Source organism: Arachis stenosperma, chromosome 3 (assembly GCF_014773155.1).
Source record: "Arachis stenosperma cultivar V10309 chromosome 3, arast.V10309.gnm1.PFL2, whole genome shotgun sequence".
Taxonomy (NCBI): Eukaryota; Viridiplantae; Streptophyta; class Magnoliopsida; order Fabales; family Fabaceae; genus Arachis; species Arachis stenosperma.
The window spans coordinates 127,090,153-127,113,864 of NC_080379.1; the positions used below are offsets into that span (position 1 = coordinate 127,090,153).

At 43.1% G+C, this 23,712-nt stretch overlaps 1 non-coding gene across 1 annotated transcript; it reads right to left on the minus strand.

Annotated features, from left to right (window-relative positions):
* Positions 1–5,135: 5,135 nt before the first annotated feature.
* Positions 5,136–5,243, minus strand: LOC130972674 (small nucleolar RNA R71). The gene has a single exon (XR_009083838.1). It is a non-coding gene; the product is annotated as a small nucleolar RNA R71 (small nucleolar RNA).
* Between the last annotated feature and the right edge of the window lie 18,469 nt (positions 5,244–23,712).

A 23,712-nucleotide genomic window follows, 5' to 3' on the forward strand; every position in this document is an offset into this window, starting at 1 on the left:
CAACTTTGTAAACTTTGTCGCCAATCATTCTTTCACCAAAAAAGCATTGAACTGGAAAATGACCACTTCGGTTGCACATTCTACAAAATCTAGGAGTTGTAGTTTTGTTAAAGTGAGTTGGGTCTTGATATGTTACATCATTTGAAGATGAGGCAATATTTTCAAGATGTGATTTTTCAGATTTATAAAATCCCAACCCAGCTTTATCATAAAGAGGTTTTTGACTAGCCAAGATTTGGTTCAAGTTTTCAGAACTTTGGGTGAACTTGGCTAAGTCATCTTTAAGTCTCTTAACCTCTTTGAGCAACTCTTCATTTTGCTTAAAACAGTTTACATATGCAAGAACAGAATGATCACTTTCACAGCTTCTAACTTGGGCTTTTAACTGCTTGTTTTCTTCCACAAGATCACAAGCAGTTTCAGCCTCTCTCAGTTTTTCTTTGAGAAAATCATTTTCAGCTTTAAGAATGAAATTTTGCTGTTCAAGATCTTGGTTCTCATTTAGAAAACATCTTATTTTTTCAGAAAGGTGATCTATCATGAGATGAAGGTCTTCAGTGTTAGAGTTTTGAAATGATACCTGATCTATCTCATTTGCCATGAGACAGTGCTGTGATTTAGTCTCAGACTCTTCATCATCATCATCTAAATCATTTTCCAAATCTTCCCATGTGGCCATCAGTCCCTTCTTCTTCAACCTTTTCGGCTTCTCTTCTTTTTTCAACTTGGGACAATCAGATTTGAAATGACCCATTTCCTTGCAATTGAAACAGATTACCTTGCTGAGATCTTTCTTTGTTCTCCTGGAGCTGCTGCCTTTGCTTTTGAGCTTTGCCATTTTCCTGAATTTCTTTGCAAACAACACAAACTCATTTTCAGAAGAGTTATCACTGGATTCATCATCCAGAGGGTTAGTCACAGAAGAAAATGCAATTCCTTTCTTTTTTGAATCTTTTTTCAAATAGGAGTTTTCAAAAGCAAGCAAGTTTCCTCTCAAATCATCAAGTGTCATAGAATCTAAGTTACTACTCTCAGAAATAATTAATGCTTTTGTTTCCCACTCTTTTGTGAGACATCTCAACACTCTTCTCACTAGCACAGATTCTGAATGTGTGATTCCAAGAGCATCTAAGCCAACAGTGATGATATTGAACCGTTCGAACAGTTCATTAATGGACTCTCCTTCCTTCATTGCAAACATTTCATATTCCCTGTTTAACATGTCTGTCCGAGACTTCTTTACAATGGTAGTTCCTTCATGAGTGATTTGCAACTTGTCCCAGATTTCCTTTGCCGTTGTGCACCGTGATACTCGTCGGTACTCCTCAAAGCTGATCGCACAGTTGAGCAGATTGGTTGCCTTGGCATTTAACTCCACCGTCTTCCTATCTTCCTCGGTCCAGCTTGCTTCTGGTTTAAGAGAGACCACTCCTTGAGCATTTGTGGTAGTTGGAAATTTAGGACCCTCCAGGATGATCTTCCAAAGTCTGTAATCCACAGCTTGTACAAATATCTTCATCCTCTCCTTCCAATAGGTATAATTTTTCCCATTGAAGAGGGGAGGTCTGTTGCTTGATTGACCTTCAGCCAGATTGTATGATAACACATTTGTGCCACTGTTTTCTCCCATGAGGATCTTTACTCCAAGCTGCAAAGCTTGATCTCTTTGAGACCAAGCTCTGATACCAATTGATGGTTTCAGTGGCTAAGAGAAGGGGGGTTGAATCTTAGCCCCCTTTTTCCGAGGCTAACACTTGCTGTCCTTCTGAAGAGACTTTTCTGTTTCTTGCTCGTCACTGGATACGAGCAACTCAGTTTTGTCTCGTCCCTTGCCACGAGACTTTTTGTTTCGTCTCGTCACTTGGCACGAGATAATTCTAGCTTTTGCTCGTGTGTGGCAGAAAACAGAAATGGAGTAGAAAGAGAAAGAACTTGCACCCAGATATATCCTGGTTCGGCTGCTAAGTGCAGTGCAGCCTACATCCAGTCTCCATCACAAACATGATGGAATTTCACTATAATCAACCAGATTACAACTTGTAAAGTGCTAACCCAACTTACAAGGGGATTCCAACAGAATCATGATACACAACATAGATGAACAAAGGACCTCTAAGACATCTATGGCTTTTTCTTTTAATTTTGCACTCTCTGCCTTTTTCCGCTCTATGGCTTTTTCATTACAAACCTCACTGTTTGCCTTTTACCATGAGACTCAAGACATGACAAAATTAAACAGAAAAATACTAAACAGAATACATTGAAGGAGAAGAGAAATCTGTTAGCTCAGGTAGCTCTGAGAACTCTGTGCCTTGCACTCTCAAATTTTCTCCTTGCTTCAAACAGTGGTTGTTCCCCCTTTTTAAAGAAACAGGAAAGCCTCCACACTTGAAGCCAAAACCGAACCAACTTTCTTCCTCCTTCAACAAACCGGTTCGGCCACACAGAGAGAGAAGAGATAACCATGCATTAACCAACATGCAATTACCTATAGTCCTTTCTTGATCATCAACCTTCATCAATCCGGGCTCTCCATCCTTGGCTTGCTCTCCAAGATGGATTTCTGGCCCTTGATGCCTCATGATGATGATGACTTCATCTGCTTCAAACTCTGCCTCCAACCATCACTTCGCCACTCTAGCTACTCCCTGTGGTGGTTGGTCAGATTCGAAGACAAGCCATGCTCCAAGAATCTCCCTTAGCTGGCCGAATCTTCTTCTTCCATTTTGAGCATGAAAGGCTCAAGATAGCTTCACCAAATCTAACCACATTTGGTAAGCATCCTAGCCACAGCTCATCTTTCTTTTGGTATGTTTTCTTGCCATCATTAGCTTGATGGTCTTGATGCATGCTTCTCTTTCCTTTTCTTCGTTGAAGAGCACGGCCTCCATTGTTTCCTGGACAAGGACCGAATAGAGAAGAAGAAAGAGATGAGAGAGAATGAAAGAAATCTGAAGAGAAGAAAAGTAATGCAAAGAAGTTAAACAATTAATTAGGCATAGCTTGCTTTTACTTCCCTTAGCATAGAGTGGCGTGTTTGACATAACACCCATCAATCAATTCAGCTGTATTTTCTCTCTCATGTTCCCCATGCATTAATTAACAATGTAATAGATTTTGAAATCCATCACTTTGTTAAAGCTTGGTTCCGTTGGAAGCATTATGCTTTCATTTTTCTTTTATTTCGGACCAAGCATGGAAGCTATTCTCTTTAGTATGATTTTGGGCTTGTGACAGAATGATCAAAGCTGGCCCATTTAATAAGCATTTGCTTTCCTGATAAAATTGTGTAACGGATCAAGCATGGAAAGCAAACAATAGAGCATTGGGCCTGCAACATTATTATTTATTCTGGCCCATTAATATAAAATTTCAGCCTCATGATATAATGCATGCATCAAGGCTAATTGTTGGGCTTAAGTCAGAAACTCCTTTCTCGGCCCAACATAAAATCTGCAACAAAATTATTAATCAAAAATGTTAAATGAAAGTCAGATTAATAATTTTGCAATTATTTATTTTAATAATGTTTTAGTCATCACAAGTATTATTTTTAGAGTTTTCCAAACTCATCAGTATACAAACTGCTAAGTTTGGTGTCTTGCATGCATTGTTATTTGATTTTAGTTGCATTTTGATTATTCCTCATTATTAAAAATCTAAAAATATTTTTAATTTGTGTCTTTTCAAGTCAATAATACAGAGAATTAAAGATTCAGAACATACTGCAGAGGAATTATACAGAAAAAGCTGGGCATTCAAAAATGCCCGGTGAAGAAGACAGACTGGCGTTTAAACGCCAGCCAGGGTACCTGGCTGGGCGTTTAACGCCCAAAAGGGTAGAGTTTTGGGCGTTAAACGCCAGAATGTGCACCATTCTGGGCGTTTAACGCCAGGATGGCACAAGGGGGAGGATTTTGTTTTCAAAATCAATTTTTTTTAAGTTTTCAAAGTTTTTCAAAATCAAATCTTTTTCAAATCAAATCTTTTCAATCAAATGTTTTCAAAATCAATTTCTTTCCTTTTTCAAAGATACTTACTAACAATTAATGATTTGATTGAACATTTTAAGTATGTTGCCTTTTCTGTTGAGAAAGGTTTAATGTTTGAATCATATCTTTTCTTGTTAGGCAAGTCATTAATTTTTAAAATCAAATCTTTTTAAAATTGTTTTCAAAATCATATCTTTTCAATCATATCTTTTTTAAAACCATAACTTTTCAATCATATCTCTTTAATCACATCTTTTTCAAAATAGTTTTCAAATCATATCTTGTTGATTTCTAATTTCAAAAATCTTTTTCAAAAATTACTTGATTTCTTTCTCACTCTTGATTTTCGAAAATTAATTAATTTTTTTTTAAATGTTTTCAAAATATTTCACTTGATTTTCGAAAATTTCTTTCTCTCTTCTCACATCCTTCTATTTATGGACTAACACTATTCCTTAATGCAAAATTCGAACTCCATCTTCTTTGATAACTTCGAATTTTCTACCTCTGTCTTCCATTTTTCTTTTCCTCTGACACCTCAAGGAATCTCTATACTGTGACATAGAGGATTCCATATTCTCTTGTTCTCTTCTCTTTCATATGAGTAGGAGCAGAGACAAATGCATTCTTGTTGAAGCTGACCCTGAACCTGAAAGGACCTTGAAGCGAAAGCTAAGAGAAGCTAAGGCACAACTCTCTGTAGAGGACCTAACCGAATTCTTCAAAGAAGAAAAACACATGGCAGCCGAAAACAACAACAATGCCAACAATGCAAGGAAGGTGCTGGGTGACTTTACTGCACCTACTCCCGACTTCTATGGGAGAAGCATCTCTATCCCTGCCATTGGAGCAAACAACTTTCAGCTTAAGCCTCAATTAGTTTCTCTAATGCAACAGAATTGCAAGTTCCATGGACTTCCATTGGAAGATCCTCATCAGTTCTTAGCTGAATTCTTGCAAATATGTGACACTGTCAAGACTAATGGGGTTGACCCTGAGGTCTACAGACTTATGTTATTCCCTTTTGCTGTAAGAGACAGAGTTAGGACATGGTTGGACTCACAACCTAAAGAAAGCCTGGACTCTTGGGAAAAGCTAGTCAATGCCTTCTTGGCAAAGTTCTTTCCACCTCAAAAATTGAGTAAGCTTAGAGTGGAAGTCCAAACCTTCAGACAGAAGGATGGAGAATCCCTCTATGAAGCTTGGGAAAGATACAAACAATTGATCAGAAAATGTCCTTCTGACATGCTTTCTGAATGGAGCATCATAGGTATTTTCTATGATGGTCTCTCTGAACTATCCAAGATGTCTTTGGATAGCTCTGCTGGAGGATCTCTTCATCTGAAGAAGACGCCTACAGAGGCTCAAGAACTCATTGAAATGGTTGCAAATAACCAATTCATGTACACTTCTGAAAGGAATCCTGTGAACAATGGGATAAGTCAGAAGAAAGGAGTTCTTGAGATTGATGCTCTGAATGCCATTCTGGCTCAGAACAAGATATTGACTCAACAAGTCAATTTGATTTCTCAAAGTCTGTCTGGAATGCAAAATGCACCAAGCAGTACTAAAGATGCTTCATCTAAAGAAGAAGCTTATGATCCTGAGAACCCTTTAATGGAAGAGGTGAATTACCTAGGAGAACCCTATGGAAACACCTATAATTCTTCATGGAGAAATCACCTAAATTTCTCATGGAAGAATGAAGAGAGACCTCAACAAGGTTTCAACAATAATGGTGGAAGAAACAGGTTTAGCAATGGCAAGCCTTTTCCATCATCTTCTCAGCAACAGACAGAGAATTCTAAGCAGAACCCCTCTGACTTAGCAACCATGGTCTCTGATCTAATCAAAACCACTCAAAGTTTCATGACTGAAACAAGGTCCTCCATTAGGAATTTGGAGGCACAAGTGGGACAGCTGAGCAAGAAAATTACTGAACTCCCTCCAAGTACTCTTCCAAGCAACACAGAAGAAAATCCAAAAGGAGAGTGCAAGGTCATCAACATGGCCGAATCTGGAGAGGAAAGAGAGGAAGTGGACGCCACTGAGGAAGGGCTCAATGGGCGTGTACTAGCCTCCACAGAATTCCCCAATGAGGAACCATGGGAATCTGAGGCTCAAAATGAGACCATAGAGATTCCATTGGATTTACTTCTGCCATTCATGAGCTCTGATGAGTATTCTTCCTCTGAAGAGGATGAGTATGTCACTGAAGAGCAAGTTGCTAAATACCTTGGAGCAATCATGAAGCTAAATGACAAGTTATTTGGAAATGAGACTTGGGAGGATGAACCCCCTTTGCTCACCAAAGAACTGGATGACTTGTCTAGGCAGAGATTACCTCAAAAGAGACAAGATCCTGGGAAGTTTTCCATACCTTGTACCATAGGCACCATGACCTTCAAGAAGGCTCTGTGTGACTTAGGGTCAAGTGTAAACCTCATGCCTCTCTCTGTAATGGAGAAGCTAGGGATCTTTGAGGTGCAAGCTGCAAGAATCTCACTAGAGATGGCAGACAACTCAAGAAAACAAGCTTATGGACTTGTAGAGGATGTTTTGGTGAAGATTGAAGACCATTACATCCCTGCTGATTTCATAGTCCTAGAGACTGGGAAGTGCATGGATGAAACCATCATCCTTGGCAGACCCTTCCTAGCCACAGCCAAGGCTGTGATTGATGTTGATAGAGGTGAACTGGTCATTCAAGTGAATGAAGAATCCTTTGTGTTTAAGGCTCAAGGATACCCCTCTGTCACCATGGAGAGGAAGCATGAAGAGCTTCTCTCAAATCAGAGTCAAGCAGAGCCCCCACAGTCAAACTCTAAATTTGGTGTTGGGAGGCCACAACCAAACTCTAAGTTTGGTGTTGAACCCCCACATTCAAACTCTAAGTTTGGTGTTGGGAGGTTCCAACATTGCTCTGAGTATCTGTGAGGCTCCATGAGAGCCCTCTGTCAAGCTACTGACATTAAAGAAGCGCTTGTTGGGAGGCAACCCAATGTTATATTTTATCTATTTCTCTTTGTTATTTTATGTTTTTTTGTAGGTTGATGATCATAAGAAGTCACAAAATCAATTGAAAAAGCAAAAACAGAATGAAAAACAGGAAGAAAAACAGCACACCCTGGAGGAAGAACCCACTGGCGTTTAAACGCCAGTGAGGCTAGCAGTTGGGCGTTTAACGCCCAGTCTGGCACCATTCTGGGCGTTTAACGCCAGAAAGGGGCACCAGACTGGCGTTAAACGCCAGGAAAGGGCAAGAACCTGGCGTTAAACGCCAGAAATGGGTACCAGCCCGGCGTTTAACGCCAGAATTGGCTCAAAACATGTTTTTGAATGCCATTTGGTGCAGGGATGACTTTTCCTTGACACCTAAGGATCCGTGGACCTCACAGGATCCCCACCAACCCCACCACTCTCTCTTTTCTTCATCACTCACCTCCATCCTTCATAAAACCCCACCTACCTCACCATTCAAATTCACACCACTTCTCCCCCTCTTTGGCCTAACACAAAGCCATTCCCTTCTTCCTCATTTCTTCTTCTTCTACTCTCTTCTTTCTTCTTTTGCTCGAGGACGAGCAAACCTTTTAAGTTTGGTGTGGTAAAAGCATTGCTTTTTGTTTTTCCATAACCATTTATGGCATCCAAGGCCGGAGAAACCTCTAGAAAGAGGAAAGGGAAGGCAAAAGCTTTCACCTCCGAGTCATGAGAGATGGAGAGATTCATCTCAAGGGTGCATCAAGACCACTTCTATGAAGTTGTGGCCATGAAGAAGGGTCAACTTTTGATCAAAAGGTTGGACCAAGTCCTCATAGATATCTGTGAAGAGGACGCCCAATGGAAGAGAAATTCAAGAGGGAAGCCGGTTCAACTGAGAAGGCATGACCTCAAGCCCATCACTAAGAAAAGGATGGAGCAAACAAGAGATCCTCCTCCTCATAAAGTCCCTAAGATGCCTCAAGGGATGCACTTTCCTCCACAAAACTATTGGGAGCAAATCAACACCTCCCTAGGAGAATTGAGTTCCAACATGGGACAACTAAGGGTGGAGCACCAAGAACACTCCATCCTCCTCCATGAAATTAGAGAAGATCAAAGAATCATGAGAGAGGAACAACAAAGACAAGGAAGAGACATTGAGGAGCTCAAGCACTCCATAAGACCTTCAAGAGGAAGAACAAGCCGCCATCACTAAGGTGGACCCATTCTTTAATCTCCTTGTTCTTTGCTTTTCTGTTTTTCGAAAATTATGCTTTATGTTTATCCATGTTTGTGTCTTATGATCATTAGTGTCTTAGTGTCTATGCCTTAAAGCTATGAATATGAATCCATCACCATTCTTAAATGAAAACTGTTTTTATTACAAAAGAACAAGAAGTACAGGATTTCGAATTCATCTTTAAAACTAGCTTAATTAGCTTGATGTGGTGACAATACTTTTTGTTTTCTGAATGTATGCTTGAACAGTGCATATGTCTTTTGAATTTGTGGTTCATGAATGTTAAAATTGTTGGCTCTTGAAAGAATGATGAAAAAGGAGACATGTTACTGAGGATCTGAAAAATCATAAAAATGATTCTTGAAGCAAGAAAAAGCAGTGAATACAAAAAAAAAACGAAAAAAAGGGGAGAAAAAGAAAAAGAAAGAAAAAGAAAGAAAAAGAAAAAAAATAAAGTTGTGATCCAAGGCAAAAAGAGTGTGCTTAAGAACCCTGGACACCTCTAATTGGGGACTCTAGCAAAGCTGAGTCACAATCTGAAAAGGTTCACCCAATTATGTGTCTGTGGCATGTATGTATCCGGTGGTAATACTGGAAGACAGAGTGCTTTGGGCCACGGCCAGGACTCAATAAGTAGCTGTGTTCAAGAATCATCATACTTAACTAGGAGAATCAATAACACTATCTGGATTCTGAGTTCCTAAAGAAGCCAATCATTCTGAATTTCAAAGGATAAAGTGAGATGCCAAAACTGTTCGGAGGCAAAAAGCTACTAGTCCCGCTCATCTAATTTGGAGCTAAGTTTCATTGATAATTTGGAGTCTATAGTATATTCTCTTCTTTTTATCTTATTTGATTTTCAGTTGATTGAGGACAAGCAACAATTTAAGTTTGGTGTTGTGATGAGCGGGTAATTTGTACGCTTTTTGGCATTGTTTTTAGTATATTTTTAGTAGTTTTAGTTGAGTTTTTAGTATATTTTTATTAGTTTTTAGCTAAAATTCACTTTTCTGGACTTTACTATGAGTTTGTGTGTTTTTCTGTGATTTCAGGTATTTTCTGGCTGAAATTGAGGGACCTGAGCAAAAATCTGATCCAGAGACTGAAAAGGACTGCAGATGCTGTTGGATTCTGACCTCCCTGCACTCGAAGTGGATTTTCTGGAGCTACAGAAGCCCAATTGGCGCGCTCTCAACGGCGTTGGAAAGTAGACATCCTGGGCTTTCCAACAATATATGATAGTCCATACTTTGCCCAAGATTTGATGGCCCAAACCGGCGTTCAAAGTCACCCTCAGAAATCCCAGCGTTAAACGCCGGAACTGGCACCTAAATGGGAGTTAAACGCCCAAACTGGCATAAAAGCTGGCATTTAACTCCAAGAAGAGTCTCTACACGAAAATGCTTCATTGCTCAGCCCAAGCACACACCAAGTGGGCCCGGAAGTGGATTTTTATGTCATTTACTCATCTCTGTACACCCTAGGCTACTAGTTTTCTATATATAGGATCTTTTACTATTGTATTTACATCTTTTGATCACTTTAGATCTCTAGATCATCTTTGGACATCTAGTTCTTAGATCATTTGGGGGCTGGCCTCATGGCCATGCCTAGACCTTGTTCTTATGTATTTTCAACGGTGGAGTTTCTACACACCATAGATTAAGGTGTGGAGCTCTGCTGTACCTCGAGTATTAATGCAATTACTATTGTTCTTCTATTCAATTCCGCTTGTTCTTTGTCCAAGATATCACTTGTTCTTCAACTTGATGAATGTGATGATCCGTGACACTCATCATCATTCTCACTTATGAACAAAGTGACTGACAACCACTCTGTTCTACAAGCAACAAGGCTCTAGTGTTTATCTCTTGGATTCTTTAACCGGAATCTTCGTGGTATAGGCGAGAACTGATGGCGGCATTCGAGAGAATCCGGAAGGTCTAACCTTGTCTGTGGTATTCTGAGTAGGATTCAATGATTGAATGACTGTGACGTGCTTCAAACTCCTAGCAGGCGGGGCGTTAGTGACAGACGCAAAAGAATCGCTGGATTCTATTCCGGCCTGACCGAGAACCGACAGCTGATTAGCCATATGCTGTGACAGAGCATAGGAACATTTTTACTGAGAGGATGGGAGGTAGCCACTGACAACGGTGAAACCCTTGCATAAGCTTGCCATGGAAAGGAGTAAGAAGGATTGGATGAAGACAGTAGGAAAGCAGAGAGACGGAAGGGAAGGCATCTTCATACGCTTATCTGAAGCTCTCACCAATGATATACATAAGTATCTCTATCTTTATCTTTATGCTTTATTCATCATCTATACCCATTTGAGTCTGCCTGACTGAGATTTACAAGGTGACCATAGCTTGCTTCATACCAACAATCTCCGTGGGATCGACCCTTACTCACGTAAGGTATTACTTGGACGACCCAGTGCACTTGCTGGTTAGTTGTGCAAAGTTGTGTAGTGATCACAATTTCGCGCACCAACTTCCTGGCGTTCAACACCAGAAAGATGCATCAGCTGGGCGTTGAACGCCCAGGAGAAGCAACATTTGGGCGTTAAACGCCCAAAACATGCAGCGTTTGGGCGTTTAACGCCAGAATGGTGGGGAGGAGGTAAAATTCGTTTTTCTTCACAAATTTTCTAATTTTTATGTTTCAATTCATGATTTCTTGCATAAACATGTTTCAATTCCAAAAATTTTAATCCTAATTTCTAAAAACCCTAATTTCTAAAATCCCTTTTTCAAAAATATCAAATGTATCTTAATTCATAAACACAAATCTTTTTCCAATCCAATTCTTTTTCAAATCTTTTTAATTTCTTCTCATATCTTTTTCAACTCATCTTATCTTTTTTTCGAAACTGCCTCTCCTTCTACTCCTCTCCTTTCCTTTCTTTTGCTTGAGGACAAGCAAACCTCTAAGTTTGGTGTGATTTGCCATGATCACTGAGCTGAAACTCATTAAGATCATGGCACCTAAGGGAACAGGAAGAGCAAGGATGTGAACTTAAGGGAGCTGAAGCGTCAGAAATTAATTCTTGAAGGCACCCCACAGACTAGAGGAACATCCACTTCCCAAAATACAGGTTGTTAAGTTCTAATTCTAGCTTTAACTCTGTGATAGTATTATTATAGGATTTTACCTTAGAAGTTATATAGGAGTAGTAGTAATTAGCATATCTATTTTGGCTTTATTTCCAATTAAGTTATAACTTATTTTTCTCATCATCATCAAACATAAAGAAAATAGTAGATTTGTAGAATAAAGAGGCAATTTAATTTTTTCGAGTTCTTAATAAGGAAAATTCTAATTATTTATATGTGGTGGCAATACTTTTTGTCTTCTGAATGAATGCTTGAACAGTGCATATTTTTTATATTGAATTTTATGAATGTTAAAATTATTGGCTCCTGAAAGAATGATGAACAAGAAAAACGTTATTGATGATCTGAAAAATCATGAAATTGATTCTTGAAGCAAGAAAAAGCAGTGAAAAAAAAAATTTCTTGCGAAAAAAAATGCCAAAAAGAGAGAAAGAAAAAGCAAGCAGAAAAAGCCAATAGCCCTTAAAACCAAAAGGCAAGGGTAAAAAGGATCCAAGGCTTTGAGCATTAATGGATAGGAGGGCCCAAGGAGATAAATCCAGACCTAAGCGGCTAAATCAAGCTGTCCCTAACCATGTGCTTGTGGCATGCAGGTCCAAGTGAAAAGCTTGAGACTGAGTGGTTAAAGTCGTGATCCAAAGCAAAAGAGTGTGCTTAAGAACTCTGGACACCTCTAATTGGGGACTCTAGCAAAGCTGAGTCACAATCTGAAAAGGTTCACCCAATTATGTGTCTGTGGCATTTATGTATCCGGTGGTAATACTGAAAAACAAAGTGCTTAGGGCCACGACCAAGACTCATAAAGTAGCTGTGTTCAAGAATCAACATACTAAACTAGGAGAATCAATAATACTATCTGAATTCTGAGTTCCTATGGATGCCAACCATTCTGAATTTCAAAGGATAAAGTGAGATGCCAAAACTGTTCAGAAGCAAAAAGCTATTAGTCCCGCTCATCTAATTAGAATCTGAGCTTCACTTGAAACTCTGAGATATTATTGTTTCTTAATTTCTTTTCATCCTATTTTATTTATCTAGTTTCTTGAGGACAAGCAACAGTTTAAGTTTGGTGTTGTGATGAGCGGATATTTTATACGCTTTTTGGGGGTAATTTCATGTAGATTTTAGTATGTTTTAATTGGTTTTTAGTAGAATATTATTAGTTTTTAGGCAAAAAGCATATTTCTAGACTTTACTATGAGTTTTTGTGTTTTTCTGTGATTTTAGGTATTTTCTGGCTGAAATTGAGGGAGCTGAGCAAAAATCTGAGTTAGGTTGAAAAAGGACTGCTGATGCTGTTGGATTCTGACCTCCCTGCACTCGAAATGGATTTCTGGAGCTACAGGAGTCCAATTGGCGCGCTCTTAACGGCGTTGGAAAGTAGACATCCAGGGCTTTCCAGCAATATATAATAGTCCATACTTTGCGCGAAGATAGACGACGTAACTTGGCGTTGAACGCCAAGTACATGCTGCTGTCTGGAGTTAAACGCCAGAAACACGTCATGATCCGGAGTTGAACGCCCAAAACACGTCATAACTTGGAGTTCAACTCCAAGAAAAGCCTCAGCTCGTGGATAGCTTTAGTCTCAGCCCCAACACACACCAAGTGGGCCCCAGAAGTGGATTTATGCACCAATTATCTTAGTTTATTCATTTTTCTGTAAACCTAGGTGTTCCGGGGGTTACCTGAAACGTGTAGCTCGGTCTTCTGGCAAGGCCCGAGGTGGGGGGTCTGTGACCCGAGCTGGTTGTGCTGAACGGCGGGGGGTTGTACCTGCAATGACACTCCGATGCTTAAGTTAGCATGGGTCCAAGCAGATATCAAGTAGAATTAGAGTATGAGTTATACCTGGGTGCTCCAGTGTATTTATAGTAGTTGGCTGCGATCATCCCTGGATAAGATATTCTTATCTTATCTTATCTTTTGGGAGATTCATCTCTATCTTTGCGGAACCGCCTTTCCCAGGCCCTTTCGGCCTTTAGGTTTTGGGCTTAGTTCCTTCTGATGGGCCTTTCTTTGGCCTGTTTGTCCGAGGTCCGACCTCGAACGTGGGCCTTAGGTCGAGGTCGGGCCTTCTATCAGCTTTACCGAGTTTGGAGAGCTCGGTCAGGGTATGAACAGTGCCCCTGCCCGAGTTCGTCTTTTTTCGGAAGGTCGAGCTCGGGCATAGTAGTTTTTCAAAATTTGAAAACGGTCGTTTCAGCATTTATTGCTTGTTACCGTTTCTTCCTCGATTTCCGTGCGGCGCTCTGTGGAGGCTTTGTTTATTTGCCCCTTTCTTCATTTTTCTTTGTTTATTCATCACTTCTTTTCGAGCATCTTCTCTTCTTTCTCTCTGTTCTTCGTCTTCCATTTTTTGTGCGTTTTTTCAGAGTTCTTTTCTGCGCCGCCGTTTTTCCTTTCGTCGGAGCTCGTCGCTTTCTTCTTTTCCAGGTTTGCTTTTTTCGCTTTTATTCTTCGTACGCTTCTTTTTTCTGATATCTTCTATGCCCGGGTTGCCCCGAAAAGAGGCGCCGCTATTGCTTTGTATGTGTGTGTGGGGGGACTCTTTTCTCCGATCCATTTTTGTTATTCGAGTTGCTGCCTTCTTGTTTGTAAAAGAACTTTGCTTTCTTTTGTTTTTGTTGAATTTGGTTTTTCTGCCTTTGTGTGATTTTTGTCTTGCTGTTGTATTCTTTCTTTGTAGGCAAGATTTTTTTATGTCTCGAAAGGTGTTTCAAGCAATGTCGACCAAGATTCCGAGTGGTCTAGGTTGGGTAGATCCTGCTCCTTTAAGGGTCCCGTCTGTTGTAGATTCTGAGTATCTGATTAGGTTCCGTAGGGAGTGTAGTGTTTGTGAGAACAGGGAGTCTGAGCGGGATTACGAGTTAGCAGCCCCGGAGTCCGAGGAAAGGGTATGTTTTCCGCCGTTAGAGAGTTCCGAGAAACTTTTCTTCTATGCTTATGATTGTTTCTTCTCCAAGCTAGGTGTCCGTCTTCCTTTCACCGACCTGGAATCCGAGGTCCTTTGGTCTTGTAACCTTGCCCCTACACAACTCCATCCGAACTCTTGGGCGTTTTTAAAGCTTTTCCAACTTTTGTGTCAGATTTTAGGCGTCTCCCCTTCTGTTTCTCTTTTTTCTTATCTGTTTGTACTGACGAAGCCGGGGTCGGGTGCTGGGAAGGTGTCCTGGGTTTCGTTTAGGGCTAACCAGGGTAGGAAATTTTGCACTTTGTATGATGAGTCGTTTCACGATTTCAAAAACTATTACTTCAAAGTCCGGGCTGTTGGAGATGTCCGACCTTTTTTCTTAGATGAGAGTGGGGAGCCTTCGTTTCCTCTTTGTTGGCAAGAGAGTGTGGTGTCGGTTAAGTACACTTTCGAGAGTCTAGATGAGGTGGAACAGGCTTTCGTTGGTGTGTTGAGCAGTCTATGGGGTCGGGCACCTCACTTGGATACGAAGAAAATGTTGGGAGATCCAAGCCTTCTCCGTTCCGAGTTAGGTAGTTCCCGACCTCTTTTTGAGATTTCATTTTCATATTTTGACTTTGTTTTGATCTTTCTGTTTGATAACCTCTTTGTTTCGTTTCTGCAGAGATGTCTTCTCAGGCTGATTCTATGAAGTTTCTCCGTCGAGCGAAGAAATCTGCGGCATCTCGGAATATCGAGGCTGAAGCTTCTCCCCGACCTTCTCCGCAGAAGACTACAATTGGTGTTCAGACTCGGTCGAAGACCATTCCGGTCCCTCAGTTCCGAGCTATAACTCAGGATCCTCCGACCTCCGGACCCGGTCAGCTTTCCCCGACCTCGACCTCGGGTCCTCCCCCCAAGAAACAGAAGACTTCCCGAGAGCCTGCTGGTTTCAATGACAAGGATTTCGATGCTCTCGGTTGGGTTGAGCAGCACATTCTTCCTCAGACTTTTATTTCTACTGATGATGCGTCCATGGAGCATCACTTTCAGTATATGGCGCGGAGTTGTGTTCGGATGGCTAGCCTTCATGCCGCCATTGCTCGGGAGTTTAAGAAAGCTCCCCTTGGGGCGACCAGCTCCCGACTTGAGAAGGCCCGGTCCGAGCTTGATAAGGTTAGTCAGCTGAAGGATGCTAGGATTGCCGAGCTGGAGGAGTCTTTGGAGGAAGAGAAGACTAGGGCTACCGCGGCTGTGGCGGTGGCGAAGACGTCTGAGGAGACGGCGAGGGTGGCGACGGAGAACTATACCAAGCTGTATGCTGAGCTTGTGGAGACGAAGGAGAAGCTGCAATCTGCTCGGGATGACTTTTATGAGCTGGAAGATAATGTGGCCAAGGGTATGGATGCTATGTTTGTGAATTTGAGGGATCAGGTCCGGGTTCTTGCTCCCGAATTGGATCTCAGTTTGTTCAGTACGGATAACATGGTTGTGGAGGGGAAGATTGTTCCTGCCCCTGTTGAGGATGAGGTTCCGATGTCCGACCCCAAGGCTCCGGTGTCCGACCCCGAGGCTCCGGTCGTGAACCCGACTTCACCTATGGCCGAGGATAGAGTTGGTATGGAGGTTCCAAGCGATGGTGCTGTTCCTGCAGTCCCGATATCCATGTTTCAGCCAGGTGTTGATGCGGAGTCTGGAAAGGGCCTTGATCCTCTGTAATTTTTTGTACTTTTTGTGCCTTTGCCCGACCTGTGGGCTTTTTGTTTTTTGGATGTTTTCTGCAAACATTTTGGACACCTGTTCTGCTATTTTAGCTACTCTTGTAGCTTTATTATGCCATGCTTTGTGTTTCGATTGTCTCGTTCCGCTTTTATGCTTTTTAGTTGTTCTCGGGTAACAACTTTTTAGCTAGCGTTTTGACTTCTCGCTTTTTGCTTTTTTAGTTGTTTTTGGGTAACAACTTTTTAGCTAGCGCTTTGACTTCTCGCTTTTTGCTTTTTAGTTGTTTTTGGGTAACAACTTTTTAGCTAGCGCCTTGACTTTCTCGCTTTTTGCTTTTTAGTTGTTTTTTGGGTAACAACCTTTTAGCTAGCGCCTTGACTTTCTCGCTTTTTGCTTTTTAGTTGTTTTTGGGTAACAACTTTTTAGCTAGCGCCTTGACTTTCTCGCTTTTTGCTTTTTAGTTGTTTTTGGGTAACAACTTTTTAGCTAGCGCCTTGACTTTCTCGCTTTTTGCTTTTTAGTTGTTTTTGGGTAACAACTTTTTAGCTAGCGCCTTGACTTTCTCGCTTTTTGCTTTTTAGTTGTTTTTGGGTAACAACTTTTTAGCTAGCGCCTTGACTTTCTCGTAGTCCTGGTTCTTTGCCAGCTTCTTTCTTGGGTCCGAGTTTATTCTCGGACATCGGGATCCTTGAGTACCCCTTTGGTCAGGTCCGACTTCGTTGTTTGGTCGGCCTTTTTTAAGTTATTTTTGTAACTTCTTTTCTATTTGGCTTTTTGAGCCATTTCAGAGTTACTTTTATAACTTCTCACATTAATTTGAACCTCGTCGCTTCATCTTTGCCGACCTCGTATGGCCTTTGGCAAATGATTTTTTGCGTTTTGCCGAGCATAAATTAATGCGCCTTGGTGGGGTACTTTTTAGGATATGCTTTATAACGAGAAAGAGAAAATAAAGAAATTTGATTAGTATTAAAAAGAAGAATATGTACAAAGTGTTTACCCTTTTGACTAGGTCGGGTGTCCTACTTAACCGGGTGTCTCATTAAAAAACCCTCGTGGGGAAAAAGAGTACACCTCGGGTTAAGTTTTTCTAGCTGTAGTATCGTCTTAGGTTACAGGCGTGCCAGGTTCTGGGCAGCTCATTGCCTTCTAGGTCGGATATCTTGTAGTAGCCTGTCCCTAAGACTTCTGTTACTTTGTAGGGCCCCTTCCAATTTGCGGCTAGCTTTCCTTCTCCCGATTTTTGTGTTCCGATGTCGTTTCGGATTAAAATCAGGTCGTGAGTGAAGAAGCTTCGTTTTATCACCTTTCGGTTATATCTGAGGGCCGTTCGTCGTTTTAAGACTTCTTCTCTGATTCGGGCTCTTTCTCGGACCTCGGGTAGGAGGTCGAGTTCTTCCCTTTGTGCCTGAGGGTTGCCTCCTTCGTTGTAGAAGATGGTTCTGGGTGATCCTTCGTCTATTTCGACGGGAATCATTGCCTCCATTCCGTAGGCTAGTCGGAATGGGGATTCTCCTGTTGTAGAGTGCGGGGTTGTCCGATATGCCCATAATACCTGGGGGAGTTCATCGGCCCATGCCCCTTTGGCCTCTTGGAGTCTTCGTTTTAACCCGGCCAAGATGACTTTATTTGCGGCCTCTGCTTGTCCATTGGCTTGCGGGTGTTCGACCGATGTGAACTGCTGTTTGATTTTTAGCTCGGCCACCAAGTTCTGAAAACTTGTGTCTGTGAACTGTGTTCCATTGTCTGTTGTGATGGAGTAGGGGACTCCGAACCTCGTGACAATGTTTTTGTATAGGAATTTACGGCTTTTCTGAGCCGTAATAGTGGCTAAGGGTTCAGCCTCGATCCACTTTGTGAAGTAGTCGACCCCTACTATGAGGTACTTGACTTGCCCCGGTCCTTGTGGGAATGGGCCGAGTAGGTCGAGTCCCCACTTTGCGAAGGGCCATGGTGCGGTGATGCTTATGAGGTCTTCGGGCGGTGCTTTGTGAAAATTGGCGTGTTTTTGGCAGGGGGGGCATATTTTCACAAACTCTGCCGCGTCTCTTTGCAAGGTCGGCCAGTAGAACCCGGCTCTGACTATTTTCTTGGACAGGGCCCGGGCTCCGAGATGGTTCCCACACATGCCTTTGTGGACTTCTTCGAGGACGCTCTTTGTTTCTGTGGTCGGGACGCACCTCAGGAGGGGGTTTGAGAATCCTCTTCTGTATAATACGTCGTGGATTAACGTGTAGTTCTGGGCGTCTTTTGTAAGCCTTTTAGCTTCTTTTCTTTCGGCGGGGAGAGTTCCCGATTTCAGATAGTTGAGTATGGGGGTTATCCATCCTTGTTGTTGCCCGGATATATTTAGTATTTCTTCCTCCCTTAACACGGAGGGGGATTGTAGAGTTTCTTGGAGGAGACTTCTGTTGTTCCCTCCGGGCTTGGTGCTAGCCAGTTTTGAGAGGGCGTCTGCCCGGGCATTTTGCTCCCGGGGTATGTGCTGGATTTGTATTTCCGGGAAGTGTCGTAATTGCGCCTGTGTTTGGTCCAGGTATTTTTTCATAGTAGGGTCTTTGGCCTGGTAGCTTCCATTTACTTGTGATGTGACGACCTGGGAGTCGCTGAAGATCGTGATCCTCTTTGCTCTGACCTCTTCGGCTAGTTTTAGTCCCGCTAGTAGGGCTTCGTATTCGGCTTGGTTATTTGAGGCCTGGAACTCGAATTTTAGGGATAGCTCAATCCGTGTTCCTTGATCGCTTTCGAGTATAACACCGGCCCCGCTTCCTGTTTTGTTTGAGGATCCGTCGACATACAGATTCCATGAGAGTGGGGTTCCCGGGGTCTCAGTGTATTCTGCGACGAAGTCGGCTAGGTATTGAGATTTTATGGCAGTCCGGGCTTCATAGTGGAGGTCGAACTCGGACAATTCCACCGCCCATTGTAGGATTCGTCCTGCCATGTCTGTCTTTTGTAGGATGTGTCTCATGGGTTGGTTTGTCCGGACTTTGATGGTGTGGGCTTGAAAGTAGGGGCGGAGTCTCCGAGCTGTGAACACTAGTGCATAGGCGATTTTCTCTATTTTCTGATAGTTTAATTCGGCCCCTTGTAGTGCTTTGCTTACGAAGTATATGGGGTGTTGCCCCTCCTCATTTTCTCGTATTAGTGCCGAGGCGACTGCCCGATGTCCGACCGACAGGTATAGTACGAGCTCTTCCCCTTTTAGAGGTCGGGTTAAGATTGGTGGCCGCCCGAGGAATTCCTTGAATTCTTGGAAGGCCTTTTCGCATTCCGGGGTCCAAGAGAAGGGTTTCCCTTTCTTTAGGAGTGAGTAGAGAGGGAGTGATCTTATCGCTGATCCTGCCAAGAATCTTGATAGGGCGGCTAGTCTCCCATTTAGTTGTTGTACTTCTTTGACACACGTCGGGCTTTTCATATTGAGTATTGCTTGGCATTTGTCCGGGTTTGCTTCGATGCCTCTCTGAGTCAGCATGAAGCCTAAGAACTTCCCGGCTTCTGCGGCGAAGGTGCACTTTGTCGGGTTAAGTCTTATGTTGTGTTTCCGGAGGGTGTCGAAGATACTGCTGAGGTCGGCGACCAAGTTTCTGTCTTCTTGTGTCTTTACTAGCATGTCGTCGACGTACACCTCTAGCTGTAGCCCGATGTGTTCTGAGAACACTTTGTTCATTAGCCTCTGGTAGGTTGCCCCTGCGTTCTTCAGCCCGAAGGGCATTACTACGTAGCAGTAGTTTGCCCTTGGGGTTATGAACGAGGTCTTTTCTTGGTCGGGTCCATACATCGGGATTTGATTGTATCCCGAGTATGCATCCATGAAGGAGAGGTATCTGTAGCCCGAAGCGGCATCGACTAAGGCGTCGATGTTCGGTAGTGGATATGGATCTTTGGGGCAGGCTTTGTTGAGATCCGTGTAGTCGACGCACATCCTCCATTTTCCATTGGGCTTCTTCACTAGGACCACGTTTGCGAGCCATAGGGGGTACTTTACTTCCCTAATGAACCCTGCATCTAGTAGTGCTTGCACTTGTTCTTCTATTGCTTGCATGCGTTCGGGCCCGAGCTTCCTGCGTCTTTGTTGGACAGGTCGGGATCCCGGGTATACGGATAGCTTATGGCACATCAGGTCGGGCTTATGCCTGGTATATCGGAGGCTTTCCAGGCGAAGAGGTCGGAATTCTCCCTTAAGAGGGTTGTCAGTTCCTCCTTTAGGCCTGCCTCGAGGTTTGCCCCTATGTTTGTTACTTTCTCGGTGTGTTCCCGATCTGGATCTTTTCGGTTTCTCCTTCTGGTTGTGGCCGAAGATCTTCTCGGGCTTGGACTCGCCCGAGTTCTATTGTGTTGACCTCTTTCCCTTTTAGGCTCAGACTTTCGTTGTAGCATCGTCGTGCTAGTTTTTGGTCGCCTTTTAGGGTAGCGATTCCCTTTGCGGTAGGGAACTTCATACAGAGGTGTGGGGTCGAGACTATAGCCGCTAGTCTGTTTAGGGTTGGTCGTCCGATGAGGGCATTGTATGCTGAAGTGACGTCGACTACAATGTAGTCGATGCTTAGTGTTTTGGTTTGCTCGCCTTTTCCAAAGGTAGTGTGTAATGAGATGTATCCCAAGGGGCGGATCGGGTATCTCCTAGTCCAAACAGGTCGGTGGGATAGGCTTTTAGCTCTTTTTCTTCGAGTCCGAGCTTGTCGAAGGCTGCTTTGAACAGGATATCTGCTGAGCTTCCTTGGTCGATCAGGGTTCGATGTAAGTTGGCGTTGGCTAGGATGATGGTGATCACCATAGGGTCGTCGTGTCCGGGTATTATTCCAAGAGCATCTTCTCGGGTAAATGAGATAGTAGGTAACTCGGGTAAGGGGCTGTCTTCTCGACATGGTAGACTTCTTTGAGGTGTCTCTTCCGTGAGGATTTGGATGTCCCTCCCCCTGCGAAACCTCCGTTTATCATGTGTATGTGCCTTTCAGGAGTTCGCGGGGTTCGTGTTTGCTCGGCCCGATCTTCGTTATCTCCCCGTCTTCTCTTTCTGGTTTCTTCTCCTTTCTCAGCTATGTATCTGTCGAGTTTTCCCTCTCTGGCTAGCTTTTCTATAACATTCTTTAAGTCGTGGCAGTCGTTAGTAGAGTGGCCGTAGAGTCTGTGATATTCGCAGTACTCGGACCGATCTCTTCCTGCTCTCTTGTGCTTCAGAGGTTTGGGTGGTGGGATCTTCTCGGTGTGGCATACTTCTCTGTAGACGTCTACCAGGGAGACTCGGAGGGGAGTGTAGCTGTGGTATTTTCGTGGCTTGTCCGAGTTGGATTCTTCTTTCTTTTTCTGTTCCCGATCTCGATCTCGGGGCGGGTAGGTTGACTCCTTCCTGGAAGAGTCTCTCAGCTGGGAGGTTTCTTCCATGTTGATATACTTTCCTGCCCGTTCTTGTACTTCGTATAAGGAGGTCGGGTATCTTTTGGATAGGGATTGGCTAAACGGTCCTTCTTTTAGGCCGTTTGCTAGTCCCATGATGGCTGCTTCCGTGGGCAAGTGTTGTATGTCCAGGCAGGCCTTGTTGAATCGCTCCATGTACTCTCTGAGAGTTTCTTGGTTGCCTTGTTTGATCCCGAGTAGGCTGGGGGCATGTTTTGCCTTGTCCTTTTGAATAGAGAACCTTGTTAAGAATTTTTTGGTCAGGTCTTCAAAGCTGGAGATTGATCCTGGTGGCAGGTTGTCGAACCACTTCATGGCTGACTTAGTGAGAGTGGTGGGGAAGGCTTTGCATCGAATCGCGTCGGAGGCGTCGACTAAGTACATTCTGCTTCTGAAATTGCTGAGGTGATGACTTGGATCGGTGGTGCCGTCGTAGAGGTCCATATCTGGTGGTTTGAAGTTTCGCGGTACCTTCTCTTTCATGATCTCTTGTGTGAAGGGATCATGGTTGCTTTCGGGAGTGGTGCCGTGTTCCGTCCGATCTTTTAGGTTGGCCTCTATCTTCCGCAGTTTTTCTTCCAATTCTCTGCGTTTGCGAGCTTCCCTTCTCAGATCCTGTTCAGTTTCCTTCTGCTTCTTTACGTCCTCTTCGAGTTGTCTCAGCCGGCTTTGTTGTGCCCGAACTGTTTCCAGAATCTCCGAACTTTTTTCTCTTTCGGGATTTTGTGGATCTTTGTCTGGGGGTGATGTCTTTGGGCGATTCTGTTTGTTTCCTCCTGGAGTGCGTGGTGATAGAGGGCTGTCCGGCCGTTCTCCGGTGTCAACTTCCTCTTCTTGTTCTGATGTAGCGTGGTTATTGTTGGGAGGGTCGTCCGCCATGGTAAAGGGATGACTTCCAGGTCCCCGGCAACGGCGCCAATGTTCCGGGGGTTACCTGAAACGTGTAGCTCGGTCTTCTGGCAAGGCCCGAGGTGGGGGGTCTGTGACCCGAGCTGGTTGTGCTGAACGGCGGGGGGTTGTACCTGCAATGACACTCCGATGCTTAAGTTAGCATGGGTCCAAGCAGATATCAAGTAGAATTAGAGTATGAGTTATACCTGGGTGCTCCAGTGTATTTATAGTAGTTGGCTGCGATCATCCCTGGATAAGATATTCTTATCTTATCTTATCTTTTGGGAGATTCATCTCTATCTTTGCGGAACCGCCTTTCCCAGGCCCTTTCGGCCTTTAGGTTTTGGGCTTAGTTCCTTCTGATGGGCCTTTCTTTGGCCTGTTTGTCCGAGGTCCGACCTCGAACGTGGGCCTTAGGTCGAGGTCGGGCCTTCTATCAGCTTTACCGAGTTTGGAGAGCTCGGTCAGGGTATGAACACTAGGTTACTAGTTTTCTATTTAAACAACTTTTAGAGACTTATTTTGGACCTCATGACATTGTCAGATCTGAATTACATACTTTTTGACGGCATGAGTCTCTAAACTCCATTGTTGGGGGTGAGGAGCTCTGCAGCGTCTCGATGAATTAATGCAATTGTTTCTATTTCACTCAAACGTGTGTATGGTCCGATCTAAGATGTTTATTCGCGCTTAATTATGAAGGAGGTGATGATCCGTGACACTCATCACCTCCCTCAATCCATGAACGTGTGCCTGACAAACACCTCCGTTCTACATCAGACTGAATGAGCTTCTCTTAGATTCCTTAATCAGAATCTCCGCGGTATACGCTAGAATTGATGGCGGCCACTCTTGAGAATCCGGAAGGTCTAAACCTTGTCTGTGGTATTCCGAGTAGGATTCAAGAATTGAATGGCTGTGACGCGCTTCAAACTCGCGATTGCTGGGCGTGATGATAAACGCAAAAGGATCAATGGATCCTATTCCAACATGATCGAGAACCAACAGCTGATTAGCCGTGCTGTGACAGAGCATAGGAACGTTTTCACTGAGAGGATGGGAGGTAGCCACTGACAATGGTGACACCCTACATACAGCTTGCCATAGACGTGCTTTACAAACAATTGAGTTGAATGTTACATTACAGAAATTCAGAGGACAAAGCATCTCCAAAACTCCAACACATTTCTCATTACTGCACAACAAGTAACGATTTTATTCTCTTTTATTTTTCTAATAATTCCAAACACTTTTACTTCTTACAATTAAATCCAAATAACATTATTGGCATCCTGGACTAAGATTAATAAAATAAACATAGCTTGCTTCAAACCAATAATCTCCGTGGGATCGACCCTTACTCACGTAAGGTATTACTTGGACGACCCAGTGCACTTGCTGGTTAGTTGTGCGGATTGCAAAAGTGTGATTGCAATTTCGTGCACCACTTGTCTGCCATTTGCAATAAAAATA